A 21,960-nucleotide genomic window follows, 5' to 3' on the forward strand; every position below is an offset into this window, starting at 1 on the left:
GGTAGTCAAAACAACATGGTACTGGCATAAAAAGAGACATACTGTTCAATGGAATAGAATTGAGAGCCCAGAAATAAACCCACTTACATACAGTCAACTAATATTTGATAAGGGATCTTAGAATAGTCAATGGAGAAAAGAGTTTTTTCAATAAATGGTGCTGGACAGATTGGATATTCACATGCAAAAGAATAAAACTAGACCCCTATTCTTCACCACTCACAAAAATTAACTCAAAATGGATTAAAGACTTAAGTGTAAGACTGGATACTGTAAAATTCCTCAAAGAAAACAGGGAAAAAACTCGTTGACATGGGTCTTACCAATGATTATTTGGATATGACACCTAAAGCCTATTTAACAAAATAAAAAATAAGCAAGTGGGACTACATCAAAAACTTCTGCTCAACAAAATGAAAACACAACCTATTAAATGGAAAAAGAATATTTGCAGGACAACAAAGAGTCCAATTAAAAATGGGCAAAGGACCTGAGTAGAATAACTGGAATATTTTTCCAAAGAAGATATGTGAATGGTTAACAGGTACATGAAAATCTGCTCAACATCACTAATCATCAGAGAAATGCAAACCAAGGCCACAATGATACAGCACCTTACACTTGTTAGTATGGTTATTATCAAACAAAGGATAACAAATGCAAAAGAGGGTGTGGAGAAAAGGGAACACTTGTGCACTGTTGATGGAGTTGTAATTTGATCCAGCTACTATTGCAAATGAATGAAGTTCCTCAAAAATTTAAAAAATATAACTACCATATATGATTTAGAAATTCTGCTTCTGGATATTTATTGAAAGGAAATGAGAACACTATGTCAAAGATGTATCTGCGCCCCTATGCTCATAGCAGCATTATGTACAATAGCCAAGACATGGAAATAACCTAAGTTTTCATGAATGGATAAAGATGTGATCACACACACACACACACACACACACACACAGCCATAAAAAAGAATGAAATCTTGCCATTTGCAACAACATGGACTTTGAGAGCATTATACAAAGAGAAAGACAAATACTGTAGGATCTCATTTATATATGCAAACTAAAAACAAAACAAAGATTTGTGGTTTCCAGAGGTGGGGGTTGGAGAAGGGATAAATGGATGAATGTGGTCAAAAGGTACAAACTTCTAGTTATAAGGTAAGTAATTACTAGAGATGTAATGTTTAACATAATGACTACTATAGTTAATACTGCTGTATGGTTGTTGAAAGTTGTTACAAGAATAAATCCTGAGTTCTCACTACAAGGAAAAACTTTCCCCCACCCCTTTCCCTCTATATTTATAGGTGATGGCTGTTAACTAAATTTATTGTGGTAATCATTTCACAATATATGTAAGTCGAATCATTATGCTTTACACCTTATATTTATACAGTACTATATGTTTAATATATCTCAAAACTGGGAAAAAGAAGGAGACCAAGAGAAACTTAGAGCTCGTGTTGATGTCATATTCCTTCAGTTTTAAGATGTCTTCATTGTTTATAAAATTGGTCTAATTATATTAGTTCAGTTAAATAAAAATACCACCACACAAGTATTATAATGTTACTGAGAGTAGAAATAGTAAAATAAGTATCTTACATTCAAAGATATAATTATATGTGTTCTCTTTGCAGTTACTTGTTGGCTTGTGTACATTTAGACTCTGCTCAGACACAATTTAAAAAGATCACCCCTTGGGGCGCCTGGGTGGCTCAGTCGGTTAAGTGTTCAACTTCGGTTCAGGTCATGGCCTCACAGCTCATGAGTTCGAGTCCTGTGTTGGGTTCTGTGCTGACAGCTCAGAGCCTAAAAGCCTGCTTCAAATTCTGTGTCTCTGTCTCTCTCTGCCCCTTCCCTGCTTGTGCTTAAACCAAAAATAAATAAACACTAAAATAAACACTCTCTCTCAAAAATAAATAAACACTAAAAAAAAATTTTTAAAAAAGATCACCTATTGACTGATTCCAATAGGAATGCTCCCTATTAAGGTGCAAATTCTCTAAATTTGTTGGTGATCCAGTATAGTGACTCTAGTGTCATGAGTCTTCATTTACATGCCCTTCCTTAACAATGTCTGAACCGGTTTACTTGATACTTTTACAAGATCAACAAAAGAATTCTTTGAAACTTAAAATCTACTTTTTAAAATATTCAGTTTATAGTTAACAGAAGCTTAAAGACCATTCTTTCTTTCAGGTTGCTTGCAGCATTTTTCCCAAACTTCAGAAAATTCATGGCACAAGTGTCACTCCTTATGGCTCTTCTACTTTGGACAGTCATGGAGCTAAAGTGTAGAGCTTATATACAATGAAACACATAAAATGGAATTCTAGCAACTGCTATCCTATGGTCTGAATTGGCTCTTTGGTTGAAAACTATCAACCATTTTCTTGCTGCTGGTGAAGTCCCTAGATGGGCATGCTTAGAATGAGTTTTGGTCTATTTTAAATATTTTAAATATTTCTTTTTTCTTAGTTTTGTTTCTGCCTCTGATTCATATGGTCTACTGCTAGATCCTACATCTGATGCAGTGATTGCTTGCCTGCCATTGTTCAAAGCTCAGTTTGTAAATGACAGATGCTTTCTGTCCAAACTTCATGAATTCTATCAGTTTTAATTCTACTGCTTCTTCTATCTATTGCTATTGCTCAAATAGATACAAGAGGGAGTTGTAGGAACTACAGTTCTCTTGTGTGACTCCTTCCAAATGCTCTTAAGTAACAAGAATGGCTCAAATACTCTTTGAATGAGTTTTGGCAGGAAATATAATATTGCCTGTACTGATAGATGCTGGGAGACATTCATTACAGAAACTCTTTCTAAATCTGTTTCCTTCATTGTTGTTGACTATCTTTTACTTCAAACCAATATAAACAAAAATAAACATGCAAAAAAAACCCCAAACAAAACAGAACAAACCTGTTGCCCTGTGTTCCTGTATTTGCAAAAGGCTGTAGATGAGAATTTTGCTTATAAGAACATGTGGATTACACTGGGATCTCAAAAATCGCTTTCTTTAGACTGTTTACAACCCATGCAGAGAAAAGACTGGTCATAAGAAAGAGGTGATTCCAAATCTTTGAAAGATGAAACAAGAATCAGTTAGTACAGGAATATTAGGTGGTTCCAAATATTAGGTTGTTTCTTGAGCTGAATAAATTCCAATAAAGAAAATAAAACAGTTAGCAGCAGCCTTTTCCAGAGTCAAGGAACAAAAATAATCAACAGACAGGATTTTCCTAATCTCAAGTTACTTCAACTTTTTAATATTTGCTGTTTGTCACTCTTAGAGTCCAGTACTGAAAGTGAGACACACAATGAGGAAATTGCAAATGAACATGAATAGGATATAATTAACCATACCTATTTTGATCATTTGCTCTCCTTATGGACTCATGTGTCTATGACTATTTGCATTTTATACACTTATGGAAAAAAAAGAGGTGCAGTAAGGGAAGAGAGAAAGATACTAATACATGACTCTAATTTATATAGTTATGTTCAAAACAGGATAGTTTTAACAGCTGAATTCCATCAAACAAAAAGTTCTATCACTTTGTAAAGAATTCCATGACTTCCAGTTACTTTGACATCTGAACGAGATTAAGTAAAACCATTCAGTAAGGTTCACCCAGTTTTCATTGCTACATCAGAGACCTGTGCCACCATTGTTCCAAGTGCTACTCTGTCCTCTCCAGGGTTTCTGGAAAAGCCCAGTTAAGAGATTTGTAAGAAATGTCTTCCATTAGGCAGAGTTCTCCCTCAGCATTTAAGAGAGAATATTCTCTTTCAAGTAGCTTTTCTTCATGAACTATTGAGATATTGTGCCACATTTGCTGTTAGGTTTCAGTGCCCACTCTGAAGGGCACTGAATACTTCTCCTCGTCCTAGCAATGAAATCATCCTGGGATTATTACCAGAACAGTAGATGTTACTGCAGAAATGTAAAGTGAAAGATGAACAAATGCTGAGCTTTTTTGCATGTTGAAATAGATTTTTGAAGTTCAAGACAAGGTGATAATATTAAGGAATTTTGAATCCCAAGAGCTGTGTTTTGTATTTTTCAGAAGGAGAAACTGGAAAGTTCAAAGCATAAAGTTCATGCCCCCCCAAAATGGTTTTTTCCCTCAATCTTTTTAATTTTTAATATTTATTAATTTTTTGAGAGAGAGAGCACAAGCAAGGGAGGGGCAGAGTGGGATTGGAGGGGCGGGGAGAATACAGAGAATCCAAATCAGGCTCCAGGCTCTGAGCTGTCAGCACAGAACCTGACATGGGGCTCAAACCTATGAACCTTGAGATCATGACCTGAGCTGAAGTTGGATGCTTAACTGACTGAACCACCCACATGCCCAATCTTTCTTTTTTAAATATGGAATGTTTCATGAATTTGTGTGTCATACTTGCATAGGGGCCATGGTTATCTCTGTATCATTCCAATTTTAGTGTATGTGCTGCTGAAATGAGCTCCCATTTTTCTCAATCTTGATCAAGACTTTCAAGGTGGGCTCAGGAAGATAATAGGATAAGAAAAAAAAAGTACATCAGAGTGAGTCCTGGGTGTGTGTGTAAGCTACAAATTGGATGCTATGTTCTCTCTGTGGTTATTTCCAAGTGGAGGCATATGATAGAACTTCTTATATCTTCCACTAAAGTTTGTCATTCAGAACACAATGTGGAGCCCAAGGAAGCTGGCAAAAATTGCGACTGTCCAGTGCCACATCAACTTAGTGCAGTAGCAGTGGAGCAGAAATGGTGGTGGGATGGGACTAGGCAGATCACACTTGAGATAGCTCTCAAGACCTTTTCCTATGGCCCTTAAAAGATTCAGGGAAAGTAGAATGATATCTCATGGCTCAAGAATGTCAAAGAAGTATAGCAAATCAGATAATGTTTCTCTATATGGAGAGGGGAACATAGACGGTGAAACAAAAGCTAGGACCAATGGGATAGCAGATCTCCGTGGATGCCGGCATGGGAGCATGAAATGCTAGGGACCAAGGAGGCTGAAAGTGTCAGCAAGTGACCAGATTCTTCCAATAATCAACTTTGCCCTGCTCTACACACACCACCACCACCACGACTCACTAATCCCTACTAATCCCAGAAACCTGGGAAAGGAAGACAGGGAAAGAAAACTCTTAGAGGGCTAGCTTAAATTTGAAATTACTAATGTTAGAATTGATTAAAATCAGGTAGGATAGGGATCTGAGTTTATTTATAAAAAACGAAGGAGGCATATTATCTTTGCATATCTGAATATCAGGACATGATAATTTATGCTTGCTATGTATACTTGATTTCTTCCTATTTCTGTTACAGAATCTTGATTAGAAATCTTAAGATATAGACTTCTTTTTTTAAGTTTATTTTCAGAGAAGAGAGAGAATACACATGAGCAGGGGAGGTGCAGAGGAGGAGAGAGAGAGAAAGAGAGAGGAAGAGAGAGGCAGAGAGAGGGAGACAGAGAGAGGGGGAGAGAGATCCCAAGCAGTCTCCATACTATCAGTGCAGACCCTGATGTGGGGCTTGAACTCATGAACTGTGAGGTCATGATCTGAGCTGAAATCAAGAGTTGGCCACAACTGACTGAGCCACCTAGGTGCCCCAAGAATTATTTCTTAAAGATTCATTTCTTAAACTAGGTGTAAAGCAGAATTGTTTACCATGAAAAGTCACTCAAGAAATCCCTTAGGCCAAGCATACAGTGCAATGTACTATATATTTACTTAATTCATCCCACACAGGCAGTTTTTCCTCCAGGGCTCAAGAATAGCTGTTTCTTCAGGTGACACCAGATTAAGTTGTGTGCTTTGTGTCTTGAGATACTTAGATTGCAAGAAACTCCCAAAATGAGAGACTCGTGGGATTGGACATCAGGTGAGGGCGGATTCATTCTTTGCACCTGCCACTCTGAGGCATTGGATCATCCAGCACAAAGAGGTCAGTTTTTCCCACATTGTTTAATTCTCTCCCCTACACATATGCTCTCCGTCTCTCTCTAAACTTATTCTTGTGTATTTGAGTAAAGTGTAAATGGGCAATTGGACTCTTGTGTTCATTCTTGAAGTTTTGATTTGGACATTATGGTTCTGGGAAGATGGTCTTTGTAAGCAGCCTACCTGGCTTGACAATTTTGAGTTGGATCCAATATCATTTAAACTCAGCCTCTTTCCTTCCAATGCTAAGTATCTGTTCTCTTACAGTGTTAAAACAAAATGGACTTCTTTCTTCACCTGATACACAAACATTTTGATAATATTTGCTAACATTTTCAAAACTGCACCTGACTTAACTGCCTATTTGGAAAGGACAAACTTGAAAGATACTTTTAACTTCCCGTAGGCATTGAGTTATTTTTTTAATATGAAAATTTATTGTCAAATTGGTTTCCATACAACACCCACTGCTCATCCCAACATCCCAACAGGTGCCCTCAATACCCATCTCCCACCCCCCATCAACCCTCAGTTGGTTCTCAGTTTTTAAGAGTCTCTTATGTTTTGCCTCCCTCCCTCTCTTTTTTGTTTCTTTCCCCTCCACCATAGTCTTCTGTTAAGTTTCTCAGGATCCACATAAGAGTGAAACCATATGGTATCTGTCTTTCTATGACTTATTTCACTTAGCATAACACTCTCCAGTACCATCCACGTTGCTACAAAAAGCCATATTTCATTCTTTCTCATTGCCATGTAGTATTCCATTGTGTATATAAACCACAATTTCTTTATCCATTCATCAGTTGATGGACATTTAGGCTCTTTCCATAATTTGGCTATTGTTGAAAGTGCTGCTATAAATATTGGGGTACAAGTGCCCCTATGCATCAGTACTCCTGTATCGTTTGGGTAAATTCTCAGCAGTGCTATTGCTGGGTCATAGGGTAGAACTATTTTTAATTTTTTGAGGAACCCCACACTGTTTTCCAGAGCGGCTACACCAGTTTGCATTCCCACCAACAGTGCAAGAGGGTTCCCATTTCTCCACATCCTCTCCAGCATGTACAATCTCCTAATTTGTTCATTTTAGCCACTCTGACGGGCATGAGGTGGTATCTGAGTGTGGTTTTGATTTGTATTTCCCTGATGAGGAGTGATGTTGAGCATCTTTTCATGTGCCTGTTGGCCAACTGGATATCTTCTTTAGAGAAGTGTCTATTTATGTTTTCTGCCCATTTCTTCACTGGATTATTTGTTTTTCAGGTGTGTGCAAAGCCATTGTTGATGGCAATTCAGCTTTGAAAAGCAAAATTAGTTATACACACTTAATTGTGATCTCAGATTCCATAAATATATACTTTAAAAGTAACCTTTTGTGATTATTTTAAGCTAGGAAAAAAATTATACTGAATTTTAGTGTTACTGATAATAAACATTAAAACTTTTTAAAATATTTTTGAGAGAGAGACAGAGTGCAAGTGGGGGAGGGACACAGAGAGAGACAGACAGACAGACAGACAGACAGACAGACACAGAATCCAAAGCAGGCTCCAGGCTCTGAGCTGTCAGCACAGAGCCTGATGTGGGCCTCGAACTCAAACTGTGAGATCATGACCTGAGCTGAAGTCGGACCCTTAACTGACAGAGACACCCAGGTGCCCCTAGAGTTACCGATTCTTATTAGTAATGACCTAATTATAGGCATAGTTACAGGTAGATAGAGGTTTTGTGGGAATTTCAATTTCAATTTATGAAGCTAAGAATACAGTTCATGCTTGATCAACATGGGTTTGAACTGAGGGTCCATTTATACAGATTGTTTTTGACAAATACAGTGCTATAAATATATTTTCTCTTCCTTGTAATTTTCTTAAATTTTTTTTCTAGCTTACTGTATTGTAATAATATAGTATGTAATACATATAACACACAAAATATGTGTTAATCAACTGTTGATGTTATTGGCAAGGCTTCTGGTCAGCAGTAGGCTATTAGTAAAGTTTTGGGGGAGTTGAAAGTTACATGCAGATTTTCTACTGCATGGAGGGCTGGCACCTCTAACTCCTGTGTTGTTCAAGGGTCAACTGTATATACAATATTATGAAGTTGAATTTAGGCATTAAAATTAAGTTAAAAATGATATTAATGTATCCAAATTTTAAAAATTAAGTTGACATACACCAAAAAATCACACATTGCTAGGGTTTCTTCCCAGATCTCAGAAGGGGTCCCAAACAAGGTGCCCAGAAACATATTTTTATTAGATGCATGATAAATATCACTTTGGACACAGATTACGGGACATTTCCTAAATAGAAAATATAAAGTGTCCAGTTCAATGTCTATCTCATCTTTTATGTGTTATTTAATACAGTTATCTCATTTACAGGTTAGGAAGACAAAGCTCAAAGAGGGTGAGAAACTTGCCTAAGGTCACATAGAAAAAAACAAAAAAAATTTCCTAACAGAAAAAATTCTAATGCATTCAGGTCTGATTCATTCCAAGTCCTTTATTACTTTTTTATGATACTTATTTAAAATTTGATCAGCACAATTTAAAATGTTATGTTAGCGTCAGTCGCACTTAAACCTAAAGGGACAAATATGTCCTTCCTTCTTCACTCATCCTTTCGATTTGACATGTAAATTAAATCTTGACCATGGATATATGCTTTACTGGCCAGTATTTTGACAAACATTAGATTTGTGTCTAGATTCTGGTAACAGTTACGTGTTGTAGAAGATTCTGGGTAAAAATCAAGCTAGGCATAGTATTTTAAGAACCTCAGTAGTGCTATTAATATTCAGGTGAGTAATGCTATTAATATTCACTTACCAATATGTTAAAAACCGAATAGTCTTACCATGTTTCAGATTCATCCTGGAATACTGTGTTTGGTGGCAAAGAATCTGTGGAAATACTGGCTTCAGACTTGGGCTTATAATTCAACTGAGTCCCAGCTCTAAGTTTTGTAGAAACACAAAGCACAATTTTTTCACACTTTGATTATTATCTGCTCAGGTTATTGATTTTTTGCCATTTCTCTTTGAGCCTAGAGCTTGATGTTTATTATGCTTAGCTCTAGGACTCCAGAAATCTTCAGGTTCCAAGGATAGAGCAGGTTTTGTTTGGTGGATTTACAATTTTTCAGGCTTCTGGGTGTGTTAAAGTAAGAGGTTAAAAAAAAAAAAAAGAAAACCATCTTTCATTACATATGTATGTATATATAGAACATTATAGAACATTTATCTATTTACATATTGGTAAATGTTATTTGTGTTTGGATGTAGTGGTTCTTGACATGATGATCCCCTAGACCCTCACCAGTGGATGTCATTTTGTTTCAAGAGCATGTCATAGTTTATTTGCTGCTTTGAAACCTTCAGCTACATGATCCTTTTGTTTTTACTCTTGGTTTCATGGTAGGTCTTTCAGACTGTACCATGACTTCGTTCACATCATCTTGACTTAACTTTAATATGTCACAGATCAAGTATCTAATTATATGCTTTCTTGCTTCCTATGATTTCTCACTGATGGTCCCCTGTCAACACCAGTTTTTAAGTTGATTTCCTTTGGCAATCATGCCCCTGAAATTTATATATGTATATATTTATGTATTTTTTTACCCTGGAGTTTGGCCATAGATTTTCAACATCTGGGTTTTGATCAAGATTTTAATTTTGTTCTAGTGACTTCCAATTTACTACTTTCTCAGGCAGGCACTTTGGAAAGGGTCATATGAAGACAATTTTTTCTATTCTTCATTGACAGAAATATTATCAATGTAATATATATGCATAATACAGATATTTTTGTGCCTTAAAAAGAACAATGGTAATTGTTCTTCAGATAAGAGTGGGGAGAATGACCCCTTTATAGAAAAAAAGAGTTTTTCCTTATTTAAATTTTTAAAAATATTCTTATTTTTGAGAGAGAGAAAGAGCATGCGCAGGAGAGGGGCAGAGAGAGAGAGAGAGAGAGAGAGAGAGAGAGAGAGGAAGACACAGAATCTGAAGCAGGCTCCAGGCTGTGAGCGGTCAGCACAGAGCCTAAGGCAGGACTTAAACCCATGAACCACAAGATCATGACCTGAGCCGAAGTTGGACACTCACCCAACTGAGCCACCCAGGCACCCCAAGGTTTTCCTTATTTAACTCATAGTAATAAATGTTCCTCAGAGTCAGGGCATAAAACAAGCACTGTTGAAAGAGAATTAGAGTCCTAATATATTACTTTTTAGTATCTGTTTTTTATTTTGTTTTATTATTCCAGGAAGTATTATTGATTGATTGGGATCCAAGAAGTGATTAAAAACATACATGCCCTATAAAATTGTGAATTTCCTTAGTCTTTTCCAGAAAATTGCTTGTATCTTTCTAAGTGTTTAAATCGAATCACTGCTGATACTAGGTGATAAGCCTTGGCCTTTAGAACATAAAATGTTAGATAACCCTAGTTCACTTCATTGACTCTTGGATGTCTACTGTGTGGCAGAAAATATGCTTCACTGATAAGAATATGAAAACAAGTAATGTATGCCCTCACCAAGAGCTCACTATTAATGATAAAATAGAAAATTAACAAAAAGGAAATAGGCTATTTATAAGGAGACATGGTGGAATAATTTTGTCTGAGAAATTTCATCAAATATTATATTCAGAAAATATATTATCTCTGTTCAATTAAGTTGTGTAACAAACACTAGAACAATGCATCCTGGTCTCTACAAATTTATTTTCTCAAAGGAAATAGTAGGAAGAGTAAAGCCTCAATCTGGTGTCAGGCAGACCTTTGTGGGAGTTTTAGCTCTACCTACTGTTGAATATATGCAAAGTGGCGATAATATTATATATTGATAGATTTTATTGTGCTATGAGATTATCTACTACTTAATGGTTTGATAACATTAGCCTTCAAAGTGTTTATTAGTTTTGTCATTACTAGAATTGATGAATGGTGTAGAGATCTAAGACTACTAATCAAAGTAGCCAAGAGAAGATCATGGTATAGGACCATTTTCTCTTCTCTAAAAATTCTTAAGAAATGAAAAAAGGAATTGGATGCCCTTAGAAATATTTTCAAAATATTCATGGAGCAAAGTAATTCTGTAGAGTAGTAGTTGTCAAAATGTGATCACTGGAACAACTGCATCAACATCATCTGAGACCTTGACAAAAATACAAATTCTAAAGCCCTATCCTAGACCTATTGGATCAGAAATTCTGGGAGTGGGTCCCTATTGATTTGTGTTGTTTTAAAGTTTGCAAATTTTTCTGATACATACTAACATTTAAGAACCACTGCTATATATTGATATGAATATTGTCTTATTAGACAAGTCATTTATGACCAATCTTTTACAAAACACTTTTTTATTACCAAGTCTATATTTAGGAGTATATCCTAATTTATTTTCACATGGAAACTTTCAAAGTCATTCCTTATAACAAAATTTTCCTTTTTGTTTCATTTATTTAAAAAAGTTACTTTAGTTACTAAGGAAGAGGAAGAAAAAATGAATTAGCATAAAGTTGAACTTTAGTTGAAACTAAGTGAAATTTAGTATAGACTGAGACATGTGTAAAGTAATAGAATTCTCTGAGAACTTTTCTACCTGTGGTAGAGATCTTGAAGTTAAGAATTTTTAAAAAATTTCTTCTGATCAAAGTATTTATGTTATTATTTTTCCATAAACAGATTTTTTCTTTTTAACGTATTTTGAAATGGTCTTCTCCAAAATATTTTCATTTTGTAGGGAAGATAAATGTTCATAAACGTACTAGAATGGAGGCTGGTTGAGGATTTGAACTCTGTTTAATTTTGCATCCTCAGTATCTACCAATGTGCCTGGTACATGCAAGTGTTTCATAAATATTTATTAAAATTTCATTAAACTTATTACATAGTACAAAGCCAAAAATGACCAATGCCATAGATGAAATAAAGATAAAAATAATCTAAGATTTCATAAAAGAGATTATTTCCATCTGGAAGACTAAGAACTATTTCACAATAAAGATGGAATGTAAACTAATCCCTTAAAGAATGAGTAGAATCTAGAACTACTTCGGTACAAGAGTTAGCAAGCATAGGGAAACCAGGTGGCAAGTGAATAACATTTTGCAAGATATAGAGACTGAAAATGCAGGCTATGTACATGGAGCAAATAGCCCTGTGTTATAGAAAAATCATAGAAAACAGCAGGATAAAAATTTTTTTGAAGCCAGACCATTGAAGAACAGGCTTGGCATCCAAATATTATTTAGTATAGACTCATTTTAGATTTTTGAATAGGAAGCAAATGCTTAAAGCGATCCTTAAAGAAGATTAATCAGCCAAGTATAAACTAGATTAAAGAAGGAGTTGTTGAATGTGACAAGAGGAAGAACAACCTGGGTTTGACAGAATTAGGGAAACTCACTTAACCATCTTATTGTATTTAATGAGTTGTGAGGGTAAAGAAGATAGGATGTCATTTAAATTTAAAGCCTGGCTCATTAAGAGAATAGTGATTCAAAGACGAGTGTCAGAGAATGGAAGCTGAAGAGGTTTAAATTTTGGACATGATGAATTTGAGATGCCTCTAGACCAAATAGGCAAAGAAATCTAGAAAGTAGTTGCATATTAAATATTAGAATTTAGTAACCAAGTGAGGTTGGACGTACAGATTTAAGAGCTATCTGTTTAGATTGAATATGAATCGCCAAGGGGAGAGTGCAGCAGAAGTCAAAGATTTGGTTTTGGAAAATATCTGGATAGTATGGAGGAAGAAATAAGAGAACATCTCCAAGTGTCAAATCACAAGATATAAAAGAGGATGAGGAAGGAGAGAAGGCCTATAAATTGATAATTATGAAGTCATTAGTAAATATCAATCAGTTTGGTAGAAATAAGGTTGGAAACCAAACTCTGCAATATTTAGAGGAAATGAATAATGAGGAAATGAAAGCCGACATGAAAATATCCTTTAAGATTTCCAGCTGGGTTGAGGGTGATATTGGTATCATGGTGGCATAAGATGTTCCTCCTGTCTTTCCCCCATTTTAACAACTAAAATTTATCATACATCTACAAACAAAAGTTCTGTGGGAATGTAGCAAGATTCTTGCACAGAGAAATGGGACACTGAGGCTTTTCTTTGCAGGAAGCAACTTTGTCGTGCTGGCACGGGCTCAGCAGTTGGTACCCAAAAAACTGAGCCCCAAGCACAGCAGAGTATAGCCCTTTGTACAATTTTTGCTCCTTTGTCTCCCACATATGGCAACATAGAGTCTGAATGGGTGGTCTATGTTATAGAGTCATGAGGAAGGTAGCAAAAGGGCAGATAGCCAGGTTGCCTTCCTTTGTCTTGAGGTTCTCACCACATTCCTTAGCGAAGGGCTCTACCACATTCCACCCCTTTGATGCTCAGACCCCCTATTTTGGGTCAAAGAGCATCATCTTGGTTCAGAAGTTTATACTTCCATAACATAATCACATGCATGGCTGTTTTCCTTTTGACCATTACCTAAATGAAGCTGAAGACAGACCATATAACCACGGGAGCTAGGCAAGGTAGGATTAAGCAAGCTCCCAAAATCAAAAGGATAATACCTATGCGAGTTTTGAATCCCCCAAGAGTTGAAAACCATTCTCCAAATAACTCCCCAGGGTTCCAACCCTCTCAGGTCTGGACTGAGACATAAGCAACCTTTCTCATTCGATCAATGATCTCCTCTAGGACTTTTCATTCATCATCTGTCTGTGGGCAGCAGTTACTCTTATTAAATTTTCTGCAAACTCCTCCCTCAGAAGCAAGCAAGTAATCTAAAGCCAAGTGATTTTGATAGATAACATTGCACATTTTGGTTTGCTGCTTGGCTAGTAAGTTAAGAGTTCTGGCAGTTTCATTGAATATAATTTCTACAACTACTTGCAGTCTGATCATGTGGTTTAACATGTAAATGGGAGTGTGGTAGCCCCTGGACCTATCCTCTGCTCAGGTGGCGGGACCATAATGATGGATTATATATATGCTCAGGAGGCCATTCGTCATCTTTCCAACTGCCAATTTGTAGGACATGTTGTTTCCCTGTCCCCATACACTTGGATGCCTAAATGTTCCCCCTGGCAAGTGGGAGCAGGAAGAAATTTGGATGAATAGTTCTCAGCACAAATGACACTGACCAGCCTGGGGGAAGTACTGTATAGGCTGTCCTTCCACATATCCAGTATAGTCCACCTGGGGCCTGTCATCTGATGGCTGTGTTGACATTGCCCCATGCCTCTAGGAGATAAGAGAAGTTAGACAAAAGGTAGGGATCTGGGGTTCCCCACCATTGGGTTTCCCGTGGATTGACTTATAAAATCATTGGCCTAGGCATGTTAAGCTTTCAACAGAGATGGTGAACTTCCCTCCCCACCAGGCAAGGCAGTTTTTCCCAATAATTGAGGTTTTGAGAATCCAAACCCTGGGACCAGGACTGGAGTATTCTATTCCACTGTAAGGTTTACAGGGATCTAGTTCTCTAGCCTCCCATGGCTATTGGTGCCCCATACCGGTTCCCCCACATACATAACAAGAAGAGATCTTTAGAGTCTGGGCTATAATCTCTGCTAGGGCTAGAAACTGATTTTTCATCATGACAGAAATGGGAGGACACTTCTCCACTTCTTCATAAAAGGAATGAAAGACCTGGTGGGTTGTGGCCTTATGTGTGACAGTAACTCCCTTAAAATCCAAAATGGTTCCTGAAACAGTATGGAGGTTCCTCAAAAAATTAAAAATAGGATACCATAATATACTTCAGTAATTCTACCACTCAGGATTTATCCAAAGAAAAAGAAAATGCTAATTCAAGAAGATATATGCACCCCTATGTTTATTGCAGCAGTATTTACCATAGACAAGACATGGAAGAAATCCAAATGTCCATTGATAGATGAATGGATAAAGAAAAGGTATTGTGTATTTAAAATGGATTATTCAGTCATAATTAAGAATGAGATCTTGCCATTTGTGACAACATGGATGGCACTTGAGGGTATTATGCTAAGTGAAATAAGTCAGACAAAGACCAATACCGTATGATTTCACTTTTATGTAGAATCTAAAAATCAAAACCTATAGAAAGCAGAAACAGACCCATAAATACAGAGAACTGATGATAGCCAGAGAGGAAGGAGTTTGGGAAATGGGCAAAATAGGTGAACAGGAGTGGGAGATACAGGATTCCAGTTATGGAATTGATAGGTCATGGGGATAAAAGATAAAGCTTAGGGAATATAGTCCATGGTATTGTAATATGTTGTAAGTTGATAGATGGTGGCTACATTTATAAATACTGCATGATGTGGAAACTTACCAAACCACTATGTTGTATTCCTGAAACCAATGTAACATTGTGTGTCTAATTCAAAAAAAATTTTAAATGCAATTCCTGTATATTAAGTTTTCTGAATTTGATTAGGATGGTTAGGTAGGAGAATATCCTTGTTTTTAGGAAATTCACATTGAAGCATTAGGGTTAAGGTGGCTTGATATATGCAGCATGTTCTCAAATGGTTCAGAAAATATAAAGAACGTGTGTGTGTGTGTGTGTGTGTGTGTGTGTGTGTGTACACACACCCCACATCTTCCTTATCCATTCATCAGTCAATGGACATTTGGGATCTTCCCATAATTTGGCTATTGTTGATAATGCTTCTATAAACATACAGCTGCATGTATCCCTTGTGCAATGATTCAGCAATAGCACTAAGTTGTAAAGAATATTTGTATACAATGGGCCCTTTACATTTTGAACCAGTATTTTAAATTCAATAGGTCAATAGGTTCTACTTTTAACTTTTTGAGGAACCTCCTTACTGTTTTCCAGAGTGACTGCATCAGTTTTGATTCCAACAGTGAAAGAGGGTTCCCCTTTCTCCACATCCTCACCAATACCTGTTGTTTCCTATAACGTTTTCTGACTGGTGTGAGGTGGTATCTCACTGTAGTTTTGATTTATATTTCCCTGATGAGTGATGTGGAGCATCTTTCCATGTGTCTGTTAGCCATAATACTCAGCCTTAAAAACAAAATGAAATCTTGCCATTCACAATGATGTATTAGGCTAAGCGAAACCAGTCAGTCAGAGAAAGAAAAAAGGACATATGATTTCACTCACATGTGAAATTTAAGAAACAAAACAGATGAACACAGGGGAAGGAAGAAAAAAAAAAAGAGAGGCAAACCATAAAAGACTCCTAAATATAGAGAAGAAATGAGGGTTGCTGGGGGAGAGCCTGGATGGGGGATACATTAAATGGGTGATGGGGATTAAGGAGAGCACTTGTGATGAGCACTGGGTGTTGTATTTAAGTGTTGAATCACCAGATTCTGCACCAGAAATGACTATTACCCTGTATGTTAAGCAACTGGAATTTAAATAAAAACTTGGAAAAAAATAGTATTTTTCTTTCTATGGGTCATCTATGCCTAAGCTGCATTTTGCTTGTGACAACTTTAAAGAATATTAGTTTTATCCTAAGTCACTTGCCCATGACAAAAATCACATATATAGTCCCAGTAAGATGCATATAATGGCATATAAATCTGCTGCAATTCTAACAATTTTGAAATCATCTGAAAGCAGCAGCACTGACTGGGGATACAACCAAGTAACTAGTATAACCCTTTATACTACAGGATTTTTCATATCCAAAGAAAGTACACTGAAACACAAATCAAGGGATTTAACTATTTTTATTATTTAACAGAGTATGTAAATCTAGACCACAACACACATCTCATAATGCCTAATGAACTACAGGTTAGTGCAGACAGAGTATGTATAGAGCAACCTCAGAATTCAAATAAGTTTCAGTCATAAGAACTCAAAGGCAGTAACAACAACAAAAAGATGCTAATACTTAAAAAGGAAAATTCTCAACAACTTCCAAAGTATACCTGGGAAGTCATACTGCCTAATTAGTTACACATATTTCCTATTAAATGGATATGCACTTATATAGCACCTCTAAGTTGCAAAGTATATTTATATACATTGGGCCATTTAAATTTTGAAACGATGACCTAAAGTCTTTTTTTTAATGTTTACTTATTTTTGATAGACAGAATATAAGCAGGAGAGGGACAGAGAGAGAGGGAGACACACAGTCTGCAACAGGCTCCAGGCTCCAAGCTGTCAGCACAGAAACCAACATGGGGCTTGAACTCACAAACCACAAGATCATGACCTGAGCAGAAGTCCAATGCTTAACTGACTCAGCCACTCAGATGCCCCTGAACCGATATTTTAAATTCAATAGGTCAGAAATCACCCATTTTACAGCTTAGGAAACCAGTACATAAATGATTAAGTGATTAAGGGTTTGGCTCAATAGTGGCTATTAAGTGTCAGGAACAGACAGCTATTGAATTCAGTTTTCATTCTAAGGTTACTGCATTATACCCCATCCTTGGGAAACTAGTGGAGGCACCTTAAGGTCTTTTGTCCATATTTAAGACAATAGGAGTGAACAAAGACAATTAGGAATGTTTTTCAACAATTCAGGTTGAAAGCAAGATGGCTTTAATTCTATTCGCAAAAATAACAAATCCAGTTATGAAGAGTACTTGGTATGTTCTAGATGGAATAAAATTCTACTTTGTATAGATAGGCTAGAAGATACTTCTTTATGTAAGTGATATTGAATACCATTCTTGTAATTATATCTATTTAGAGTTGAGGAATTGAAGCACAGTTTAAACTAACTTATTCAAAATATAGAAATAAGCCAAGCATCTTTATGTGACCAGCATGATAAAGAACATTTCCAACTGAAGATTTTGACTGAACCAATCTTCTGCATTTGCTCTTTGGGGAGGTATTTTGGAATGATGGATACTTGGACCACTCAACTGATTGTACTGTTGGATAAAGGATCGTGGATTTCCTGTGGGTTTTGGAGCTTAAATCACTATCTTTTCTTCAACTCTTAAAATACAGACCCCCTCCTTCCTCTAATAACATTAGTATATATTTACTTTGTGAAAGGACAGTGTACTCTGAGCAGTTTCAGATTCCTTCATTTGAAACACACACACTTGTTGAGAAGATACACAGTTAAATTTGCTTTCTTTATAGTTTAAGGGATTAATACTTAAACTTCTTATATTTCAGTTGAGCTGATAGTAAGGATTAATTCCAGAATGCCAATTTCAAGTTGAGCATGTTGTTCTGCCCAGTCCAGTGAAGTGTAGTGTTAGGAGTAGGAGGTGTAGAGCCTGATTTCTGGATTTGAATCCTAGTTCCATGCTTATTAGCTGGGTACCTGGGACAAATTAATCAACCTCTCTGAAACTGTTTCCTCATCTACAAATTGAGAATAATGATAGGATCAATGTCATAGGGTTGTTTTGAAGATTGCATTGTTCCACATATATAAGGAAGCCAATATATAGAAGAATGCACAACATATTATCAACAATTTACAAAATGATCTACTTAGTGCCAGTGTAGAGATTTAATATCAGTGCTATGTATATCATAAATCCTCAGGAAGTAAACATACACTCAAACTCGGATCATTTTTGCAGCATGTGCAGGTCCGGTAACAAGAGCATTCATGTAATCCTACTTACAGGACTTGGGCCACCACAGTGGGAACAGAGCATACACACAAAAAAAGACATTAAGAGGGCAAAGCTGGGTCATAACTATGGCTCGAGTCAAGCCATACAAGTGTCCAAACAGATAATGGAAGCCTAGACCCCAAGCTAATCCCAGAGTTCAAACAAGGGATGAGAGTTACCACTGCAAGCAACTGGCTGGCAAGACAGTGCCTTTTTGCTATTTCAGCATCAGCAGGACTGATTTATTCCTTTCAGTTGCTAGACTCAAGGATCTTTGAAGGCAGCAACTTTTTTTTAATTTTAAAAATATCCCTATGCTTGTCATGTTAACAGATGCTTAATAATTATGCTAAGCATACAACCCAGTCTGATTGGGAAAAGTCTAATTTGTACCTATTGTCCCAACATAATTATTAATAGCATCTCAATTTCACTTCCAGTTTCATTCTCCAAAGTATCTTAACTTGGATAATTATACATTTTTCCTATTAATACTGGTAGCTGAATGAACAAATTCTTGCTATCCATATATCTGTCTTCTACATCTAATTTAGGTCTTCCCAAATTTTTAGCATTTCCCCTGCAAATAGGAAAGTACTATATTGAAACAGGTATAGGCTTTTAAGATATTTAGTTTTGTTTTGCTTTGTTTTTTTTTGAAATAGAATTGAGACCAAATATGGAAAGTTGCACACCATGTTATTTAGTAGAAAACAGTATATCTGGGGGTGCCTGGGTGGCTCAGTAGGTTAAATGTTCGATGCTTGATCTCAGGTCAGGTCATGATCTCACCGTTTGTGAGATGGAGCCCCACACTGGCCTCAGTGCTGACAGTGCAGAGCCTGCTTGGAATTCTCTCTTTCCATCTCTGTCTGCTTCTCCCCCACTCTCTTTCTCTCAAAATAAAAGAATAAGTTAAAAAAAAAAGAAAACAGTGTATCTGTAAGTCTATTTTGCCTTCATCAGAGTTAAGAGAAAAGGTTCAGAAAAGTTGTATGGAGAGGCATTTAATAAACTAGAGGCAGTTATAAAATTATCAAAATTGGGCAAAAAAATTCATTTCTTTGATCACATCTTCACATATTTAAATTATCTGTGGGCTGCTGTTGTATCAAAGGATTTTTATCAATACAGTGGCATTTTGAAGGGTGTATTATTAGAAGCACCAAGTTGAGAGCTTTTCATTTTGGGTGGAGGGCCAAGGTAGCAGAACAGCCTGGAAGGTTTTTTTTTCTTTTTGCATTCTTTTGTCCCTGAAATACAGCCAGATCAAACTAAACCATCCTGCACACCTAGAAAACTGGTTTGAGGATTAACACAACAATCTGCACAACCTGAACCAGAGAACCCAGCAGTTATGCAGTGTGGAGAGGTGAACAGGGGAAGAAAACACAGCAGGGAGCTGTTTTTGCTTGAGAAGAGAGGACAGAGATGGGGGAGAGTATGGAAAGCATGCCCCCTCCCCGGAAAGCAGCTGAAGAGAAAAGACAGTACACAAGGGACTGAACAAAAAAGGGAGAAAGGAGAAAGGAGAGGGTTTAAATTCCATTAAGACTCTATAAACAGGGGGAATTTAGGGTCTGAAACTCCACAGCTCGATACCTGGTGGTGCCCTGGTGGGAGGGGTGAATCCCCAGGAACAGAGTGAGGTCTGGGTGTCCTTGGGCCACACGTGGAGAGGTGGTTCCCTGCTCCCTGCTGGGAGGACATCTGATAGAGGTTGTGTGGCCTCCCCACATGCACAGGTCCCAGTGGATCGTGGGGAACAACCACATTTGCTGGTGTTAGAACAAGGACATTAAGGGGGAAACCTAGCACCAAATGTGTGTTGTGATTTCCCATAATCCCTGAAATGCTGCTGCTACACTATCGTGTGAACTTTTTCTGGGGTGGGCTGGCACCCAGCCACAGGCTCTGGGCATTGACAACAGCACAGTCCCATGAATGTTCCTGGATGTGACTGGCACCTAGCCATTGATCAGTGAGACCCTCCCCTAGAAAGTCTGAGCAGGTCAAAGCCACAGTCCCGGAGAACGGAGGGGTTGGGAAACACAGCCACATTGGAGATAAAATTCAGGAGGGAGGTGCCACCTGGTAGCCTGATGGCTTTGTCACTGACAGTGTAAAAGTGGGGAGTGAAGAGGAACTAGAGACAAAGGATGGATACATGATTGCTGGTCAAGTAGAGTTCTGATACTAGAGACTGGGTAGCTGGGGGACGCCATTTCCACCCCTCCTGCACATGTACATGCACACTTATAAGCGCCACAACAATCCATTCCAGTAAGCTAAGCAGCGCCATCTAGTGGATAACGGAGCCCTTACAGTAAGCCCTGCCCAACTGGACCAACATCACTCTTCAGGAACAACACAAGTCTCTCCACTTGCTTAGTTTATGGACTCTTAAGTGCTTCATAGTTCAACTTCTAGGGGAAACTGATGTAATTTCAATTGTACTAAAGTCTGTTTCATAGTCCATCTATTCAATTTTTTTCTTATTTTTGAATACAGAAAGACAAAAAATTTCCCATTTCTATTAAAAATATTTAAAAAAATTTTTCTAAATATTTTTACTACTTTGTAAATATTTCAAATTTTTACCTCCATCATTTCATTCTATCTCATTGCATTCATTTTTTCAAATTTTCAAACATTTTCCTTTATTTTCTTATCTTTCCGTTTTTTCTCTCTTCTGTCAAGCTCCTTTAAACAATCAGACCAGAACACACTTTGGATCTAGCATCCTTTGATTTTTTTGTGTTGCTCTTAATTTTTATTTTTAATTAAAATTAAAAATTTTTTTACCTTATTAATTCCTTTTCTTCCTTCACAATGAAAAAACAAAGGAATTCACCCCAAAAGAAAGAACAGGAAGAAATGACAGCCAGGGACTTAACACAGATACAAGCAAGATATCTGAACCAGAATTTAGAATCACAATAATAAGAATACTAGCTGGGGTTGAAAACAGATTAGAATCCCTTTCTGTGGAGATAAAAGCTAGTCAGGATGAAATAAACAATGTTATAATTGAGCTGCAATCTCAAATGGGTGCCATAGTGGTAAGGATGGATGAGGCAGAGCAGTGAACCAGTGATATAGAAGACAAACTTATGGAAAACAATGAAGCAGGAAAAAAGAGGGAGACTAAGGCAAAAAAAGCACAAAATAAAAATTAGAGAACTCAGTGATTCATTAAAAAGGAATAACATCAGAATCATAGGGGTACTAGAAGATGAAGAGAGAGAAAAAGGGGTAGAAGGGTTCTATGAGCAAATCATAGTAGAAAACTTCCCTAACCTGGGGAAAGACACAGACATCAAAATCTAGGAAGCACAGAGGACTCCCATCAGATTCAACAAAAACTGACCATCAACAAGGCAGATCATAGTCAAATTCACAAAA

The 21,960-nt window shown here is 37.0% G+C and overlaps 1 long non-coding RNA gene and 1 other non-coding gene across 2 annotated transcripts in view; both read right to left on the bottom strand.

The window, feature by feature from the left end:
- Positions 1–21,960, bottom strand: part of LOC123383074 — an 89,052-nt gene that overhangs the window by 60,858 nt on the left and 6,234 nt on the right. The window lies entirely within an intron of this gene.
- On the bottom strand, positions 4,381–4,484 carry LOC111558643. Its single transcript, XR_002739724.1, has one exon. It is a non-coding gene; the product is annotated as a U6 spliceosomal RNA (small nuclear RNA).

The sequence above is a fragment of the Felis catus genome, chromosome F2 (genome assembly GCF_018350175.1).
Source record: "Felis catus isolate Fca126 chromosome F2, F.catus_Fca126_mat1.0, whole genome shotgun sequence".
Classification (NCBI taxonomy): Eukaryota; Metazoa; Chordata; class Mammalia; order Carnivora; family Felidae; genus Felis; species Felis catus.